We start from the raw sequence: 8,001 nt of genomic DNA on the forward strand, positions 1-8,001 counted from the left end.
TGTGAGATTTTAAATCTCCTCCTCTATGAAATGCGAAGCAATTAAAGGATTTTGAGTAAGATAGTGATACAATAAAGCCACCATGGGGAAGATTAATCTGTCACTTGTAGGAAGTTTATATCAAAGTAGAGAGAAACTGGAGACAAAGCGAATGGATTGTGGACGATCATGACAGCTCAGGCACAAAGCATGTCTTGCCTAAACTTAAATGGCTGCTGTGGGAGACCCAATCACCAGGTTGGGGTGCACTTGCAAGAGTGCAGCCTAGGAGGACAACTGCCAAGGTTGGGAATCTGTGAGTTCAGGCAGAGTCAGCCAGGGAAGTTAGAAGTAAACTGTCAAGCACACAGGGAGGGAAACAACATACACCAGGCTTGCTGGGGGGCAGAGGGCAAGGAGAGGGAGCTTAGAGGACAGGTCAATAGATGCAGCAAACCACCGTAGCACACGTATACCTATGTAACAAATCTGCATGTTCTGCACATGTATCCTGGAATTTAAAGTAACAGTGACTCACACCTGTAAATGCCAGCCCTTTGGTAATCTGGCCTCCTCAGCCTCCCAGAGATCAGGAGTTCGAGATCTCTCGAACTTACCCTGGCCAACATTGGTAAAACCTCGTTTCTACTAAAAATACAAAAACTAGCCAGGTATGATGGTGCGCACCTATAATCTCAGCTACTCAGGAGGCTGAGGTAGGAGAATCACTTTAAACCGGGAGACAGAGGTCACAGTAAGCCAAGATCATGCCATTACACTCCAGCCTGGGTGACACAGTGAGACTCCATCAAAAAAAAAAAAAAAAAAAGAAAATTAAAAAAAGAAAACTGTCAAGCAAAGAAAAAAAAGAGCATCAAAGCTATAACAGAGATGGGGGTGCTACTTGTCAAACTAGAAGTCAAGGAAAGAAGGAAAGCCATGTTTGTAAAGTTTTCCATCTCCAATCGAAATGTTATCTACAGAAGGATTTGTGCAGTACTATTATTTTCCAACTATACTCTCGCTATTTGAAAATTCTGTATTTCTGGGCTCCCTTTCAAATTAGAAACTGTAGCAGCTCAAAATTCACATTCTCATATGCTAAATAATCTTTCTTAGCTGCCATGATCTTCATATACCTGAAATTTCTACTGATGCCTATTCTGTTTTGCCAACCCGCTTCACTTATCCATGGAAAAGGACCAAAAGCCAGGCTGAACCTAAAGTATGTCAGGTTGCAACAGCCCATTTTGGCTCAAGAGAAATGTTTCAGACCTGAGCCCTTAAGAGTGAAAGCGTTCTTACCCCTATTTAAATTATGTAGAACTGAATTTCTTGACCCACGATGGGATGATAATTTAGAAGGTCCATGAGATGTTAAGACTAGCCTTGTTCAATGTGAAAATAAAGTGTGAAATGGAGAGATGTTAAAAAGGATTAATTATGGTGGTAAGGATATTAGAATTCAAGGGCAAGAAAATTAGTAGTATTTCAGAAAATCTTAAAAATCCCTTTAAAATAGCCAAGCCTTATGCTTATTTGATTTTTTTTCTCGTGCCTGGCAAAATGATGGGAAGTTAAGATACAGAGTGCCATTGTTTAAAAATTAAACTTTGTGGAATGAGAACTAAACTTCACGAATCAACAACCTGTACTTGGCATGCTATCAATAAATAAGTGTTAATAAACTTGTCTCTCAATGAAAGTGTCAAATTTCATATTAAAGAAAATTGTTAGCATAGTATTTTAAATTTCTTTATTGAAATCCATCACCAAACAATAACAAAACTCACAGAAGCATTATGGCTGCTCAGTGAAGTAATAACCACTTGGATTAGATTCTCTGCTTCAGCAGAATCTAGATACATGTACAAGAGTGATATATAGCAAGGCCACAGATACTGTAGAATGTCTTCACAGCAGACTGAACATCAGAATTGACACTAAACCTTGTGTCAAGATACACACAAAGACTTCCAGACACAGAGTGCACCTGAGGTTATAATCTGTCAAGATTAACAAAGAGTGAATACCTACAAAAGCAAATAGACTGTGATATAATTGTCATCTCCAAACTGGTGAAAAAAGATTTTTTCTTCCCAATTAACATTCAAGTGCATAAGACTGAAATCCATTTACTCATTTTCTGATAATTTATGCAGCAATGTACAGAAGTAATAAGCATGGTTACATGGCACATTTATACAATACTTTTCATCCCTAAGGATTCTAAAGCTCTTTACAATTATAGCTAATGTTTGTTAAAGTACTTTGTAAGGGGAGAATGCCACAGACGTTCCAAATATTATGATTATGAAAAAGCTTGATACAGTATGTATAGGAACACTTCATTCTCATGAAATTGTTGCCAGTCCTAGTGCAGGAAATAGAATTCCTTTATGAGACTGATGAGCCAATGTTTATACAACTTATCCTTCAAGAAGTTTAAAGTCAACCTCTTTTCTACTGTAACCATCTCAGAAATTCATGCAATCTGGTCTATAATTACTTATTTTCAGAAGTGTAAGGAATGCAAATATCCTTAATAAGAAAAAGTCCTTTTTTTGGTCAACAAATAAGAGTCATTATTTCCAAATGATAAAATTATAGCATAGAGAGAATAATGATGTAAAAAGATTCTTCTGCTCAGTGGTAGCAGACAGTATGTTGTTTATTTCACTAGCCCCAGCAACTGAAACACCTCTTCATACATGAACTTGTGAGTCAAACAACCAAGAGAATGGCAGATAATGGACTTCTCAGCCTCCCTAACAGCAGCATTGACAGATGATGTAGACTACCAATCAGACCAGGTGCCTGGATTTTGAACAAAAGAAACCCAATCTTGCAAATATATCTCTGGTGGCCTCATCCAGTTTTCAGAGACAGCAGTGGCAGTATTTTTAGCCATAGAGCTAGGAACAAACACAGCTGGAATGAAGTGTGGGGTCTGTGCTCTTTGGTAGTGACAATGGAGTTATCATAGGACCAGCTCTACAATGTGAGTTGTGGATTTTATTTTAATTCCCTAGCAATGGAAGCTCCAAGCTTGGATCTTCAGCCCTCCTAGAGATTATGTGAGTTACTTGCTGTTTTGTAATAAACTACTTTTCTGTTCAAGTTATCAGTGTGTCTCTGTTGCTAACAATCCAAATCTCTAAATATTTGATATGTCAGTGATGCTTTAATCAGTTTAAACCAACAGTTCTTTTGTTGTTGTTTTTGTTATTGTTGTTGTAGACCGAGTCTTGCTCTGTTACCCAGCCTGGAGTGCAGTGGCACCATCTCAGCTCACTACAACTCTGCCTCCCGGGTTCAAACAATTCTCCTACCTCAGCCCCCTGAGTAGCTGGGATTACAGGCAGTGCCACCATACCCTGCTAATTTTTGTATTTTTAGTAGAGACAGGGTTTCACCATGTTGATCAGGCTGGTCTCAAACTCTTGATCTTGTAACCCGCCTGCCTTGGCCTCCCAAAGTGCTGGGTTTACAGGCGTGAGCCACCATGCCTGGCCTAAACCAACAGTTCTTAATCTGGTGAACTGACTGTTGTATACGACATTACTCCTTCCTTTTTCCTTTCTGTTAAATATGAATATGATAAAATTGCCCGGTCTTGGTTTCTGTTTTGTTGTGATTTGATTTGGTTCTCTCTCTCTCTCTCTCTCTCTCTCTGTGTGTGTGTGTGTGTGTGTGTGTCCATCTATGCTCATTTGACTCTTCTCTGCATCTAGTAAGTTTGTTGCTAGATCCAGGAACCTCCCTACAGTTTCCTGAGCAAAATAAAAATGAAGGCACTTAGTGAACACAGGTCTTCATTCTACTGGTATCTATGTTTGTATATTTCTTTTTTTTAATTATTATTTTATTGCATTTTAGGTTTTGGGGTACATGTGAAAAACATGCAAGATTGTTGCATAGGTGCACACGTGGCAGTGTGATTTGCTGCCTTCCTCCCCCTCACCTACATGTGGCATTTCTCCCCATGCTATCTCTCCCTAACTCCCCACCCCCCACTGTCCCCTCTACTCCCCCACAACAGACCCCCGTGTATAGTGCTCCCCTCCCTGTGTCCATGTGTTCCCATTGTTCAACACCTGTCTATGAGTGAGAACATGCGATGTTTGATTTTGTGTTCTTGTGTCAGTTTGCTGAGAATGATGGTTTCCAGGTTCATCCATGTCCCTACAAAGGATGTGAACTCATCGTTTTTGATGGCTGCATAATATTACATGGTGTATATGTGCCACATTTTTCCTGTCCAGTCTATCATCGATGGGTATTTGGGTTGGTTCCAGGTCTTTGCTATTGTAAACTGTGCTGCAGTGAACATTCGTGTGTAGAACGATTTATAATCCTCTGGATATATACCCAGTAATGGGATTGCTAGGTCAAATGGAATTTCTATTTCTATGTCCTTGAGGAATCGTCACACTGTCTTCCACAGTAGTTGAACTAATTTACACTCCCACCAACAGTGTAAAAGTGTTCCTATTTCTCCACATCCTCTCCAGCATCTGTTGTCTCCAGATTTTTTAATGATCGCCATTCTAACTGGCGTGAGATGGTATCTCAATGTAGTTTTGATTTGCATTTCTCTGTTTGTGTATTTCTTAAAGATTTTATATCACTTTTTAAGGACAATTCAGTATCTGGTTATATTTTGGAAAGCAGATATAGCACTTAGATGAAGAATAAAAAATAGAAGAAAATAAGCTGTAATATAATGTGAGTGGCTACTTAGACTGAAGAATAAAATTACCATAGGCAGATTCGCACTAGTTTCAAAAAGTCTTATATCGCCCTCGACTTAAATGAAAGTGAAAATGATGTGTGCTGAAAAGCTGGGCAGGAAGACTGAAAAGTAGCTCCGGTGACTGTGAACACACTCATGACAATGACACAGGAGATGAGCTCTCTCAAAGCTGTTTCATGAAATGCTAGGGTAGATACATCACTATTTCTAAATGAATATATCTTTTATTTTAATTACATAAATGTACTTAATAAACTAAATATTTGGGTAGACTAAAATGGAACAGTATGCTGCAGAAGTTTAAATGGACGTGTCTTTTTTTTTTTTTTTTTTTAAAGACGGCGTTTCACCATGTTGGTCAGGCTGGTCTTGAACTCCCAACCTCAGGTGATCCGCCCACCTTGGCCTCCAAAGTGCTTGGATTACAGGCGTGAGCCACCATGCCCGGCCGGACATGTCCTTTTATTCAATAATTCTACTGAAGTTTTTAGGACAGTTTTGGCTAATAATCTAGGCACAGACAAAGCTAGGTTCAAATTGTGGTTCTGTGGAGGCCTAATTCTGTCCCATGGACAATGTGTCACCTTTCCCCAGCCTCCAAATCTCCATCTAAAAAGAACAATTAATAATGCTTGCCTCGAAAGGTTGCTAAGAAAATTAAGCACATAAAGCATTTAGCACAGTGCTTAGTGCATAGCATGTGACAATGTCAGCTATTGCTACGATAAATATTATTATTATTGTTATTATCTTGCCACAGAAGTATTCACACAACGATCTGACATCACGTAAATGTCCATCACTAGACAAAGCATTAAATTGTTTCAACTCAGTCTTTGGAATAACAACAAATCCATCTAAGAAGTGAAGTAGCTCTGTATGTGCTGACAGTGATGAAGATCCATTATATGTTACTGGTCACTATAAAAATCAGGTTGTGGAAAAACATGTACCTCATAACCCCACATTTTTACATATGTGTTATGTCGCTGTCTGTTTACGTGGATTCATCAGTGTGTTTGAAAAGTTATATACCTGTTAACACTAGTTATCTCTGGGGAGTGGAAATGTGAGTGGTAGCAAATAAAAGAAGCATTTCGGGCCAGGCGTAGTGGCTTATGCCTGTAATCCCAGACCTTTGGGAGGCCGAGGTGGGTGGATCATCTGAGGTCAGGTATTCAAGACCAGCCTGGCCAACATGGCTAAACCCCATCTCTACTAAAAATACAAAAATTAGCCAGACATGGTGGTGGGCACCTGTAGTCCCAGCTACTCGAGAGTCTGAGGCAAGAGAATTGCTTGAACCTGGGTGCCGGAGGTTGCTGTGAGCCGAGATCGCGCCACTGCACTCCAGTCTGGGTGGCTAAAAAAAAAAAAAGAAAAGCATTTCACTTTTATAGATTTTGTTTTTCTATGTGTTTGTGTGGGTATGTATGCCTTTACTTTTATACTAAATAATGAGAAAAAGTAAACTTTCACAGGCTTTTTATTCAATAGTGACCTTCCAAGTTTCACACCAGTAATAATGCCAAGTTTCACCCGTAAATTATGCATATGTATAAGCATAGTCCTTTCTAAGCCCAGAATCCTATCATATTAACAGGAGTTGTGCATGTGTAAGGAAGAACCTCCCATAATTCTCAAATATTTTGTTTGCATTTCCCCAATTGACAATTTATTTGTAGAAAGTTTATGATTATTTTATGAAAATATATTTTAACGTTGCCGTTAAAAAAAGAAAGTTTATTACTCTCATGCACTGTTCTTTTTTTCATTTCAATTTGAGAGCTGGTTCTGTTTATTAACTGACCAGCTTAGAAAAATAATCATGGTAAAGACCGTAGTTCATTCTTCTAATAAGCTTGTTGATCTGGTCCTGGCTGTTGCCAGCATCTCCACCTTCTAGGAAATGGGAGGTCTTTTTCTTCATTTCGCCTCGTGGAGAAGATAATTTGAAGGGCCGCGGGAAGCTATTTGCTTCTTTGAAGCGTTTTCCAACAGTATAGATCTCATGAATCAGATCCTTCATGCAGATGATGCCATATTTCCCAAAAGATCAAGCAGTCAAAGCATTATCTGTCAAAGCAATTCACTTCTAACTGATTTTGCCATAACCACGCTTGTAGATAAGTTGGTTTACTGACTTCAGATTTGCGTATTCCCATGCAATAAGTGTCTCTACAATCCTCAGCATGTTAATTGAAGCCTTGTTTAGCTTTACAAAGGTTCCATTGAAGATTTGACGAAAGTGAAGAAGCCGTTATCACCTTTCGGACCTTTGGGCTCACACCATTGATACCTCTGATCCTGATGACAAATGCCAATTTGCGTTCTGCAGTTACATAAAAGTTGCCGGCTTTTCTTGCCATCCTCACCATTTGAATTTCAGTTCTGTACATCTGCCTATATTCCTTGTGGTAGTGCTTTGCTTTTTCCTAGATAGTCTTCCTCTTTGTCTTTCGAAGGATCTTTTGGGCAAACTTCTTTCTCAGGCACTTGATCTTCAGCTCTGCAAAATTCCTTTGCTTTTTCTTAAGGGCTTCTGGCACAGCAGGAACCTCCTCTTTCTTATCCTCTACACCCTTAGTGGTTCCAGCCGGAAAAAGAGGCATGCATTGTTCTTTCTAACTACATCAAATTAGATGATCAATTTCCTTTTCCCTCAGAACAAGGCATTCTTGCCTTGCCCAGGTCAGTTTCTCTTCATTTAGCTAAGACTCATAATTAACCCTTCATTTCATCTCAAAGTCAGTATGCAGTGGATGATGATGGATCATGGAGATCATGTGTTCACTCCACAGATATTTATTACACGTCACCTCTATGGAAAAAATTGCCTTACCTGCAACCCAACTCATTTGCCTCTCATAAGTGGTGGGTAAAGGATTGAATTGAAGCCTTTTGTCCACATACAGTTCATTTATTTTAGGCAGATAAAAGAGAGCTCAATGTAGTAAAGTCCTCTGACTTTACTAGCAATTATAGTTTGAAGTCACAAAACCAGGTAGCCTTTAAGCAATGGGTTAATAACACATGCCACTCTGTACAGATTTAGATGATGGATGACTGGAATTTGAAGTAACTGGACAGCTGTCTGAACAGACTATTTCATTATATGTGAAGGAATGGCATTTCTAACTATGATGATAATTAGAGTAGATGAAATGCATAAATCAGGGAAGTTTTTTTATAGCACTGGTTTGGGGGAACAGTTTTTAACCCTCCGTATGGGCTCAGTGCATTGGATTAGGAGCCAATGCATGTTG

At 39.1% G+C, this 8,001-nt stretch overlaps 1 pseudogene; it reads right to left on the reverse strand.

Moving 5' to 3' along the window:
* Positions 1 to 6,536: 6,536 nt before the first annotated feature.
* LOC105723133 (large ribosomal subunit protein uL30-like) lies at positions 6,537 to 7,347 on the reverse strand (annotated as a pseudogene).
* Positions 7,348 to 8,001: the final 654 nt, after the last annotated feature.

Source organism: Aotus nancymaae, unplaced genomic scaffold (genome assembly GCF_030222135.1).
Source record: "Aotus nancymaae isolate 86718 unplaced genomic scaffold, 86718_ANA_hifiasm-v0.15.2.pri h1tg000015l_0, whole genome shotgun sequence".
NCBI classification, from domain to species: Eukaryota; Metazoa; Chordata; class Mammalia; order Primates; family Aotidae; genus Aotus; species Aotus nancymaae.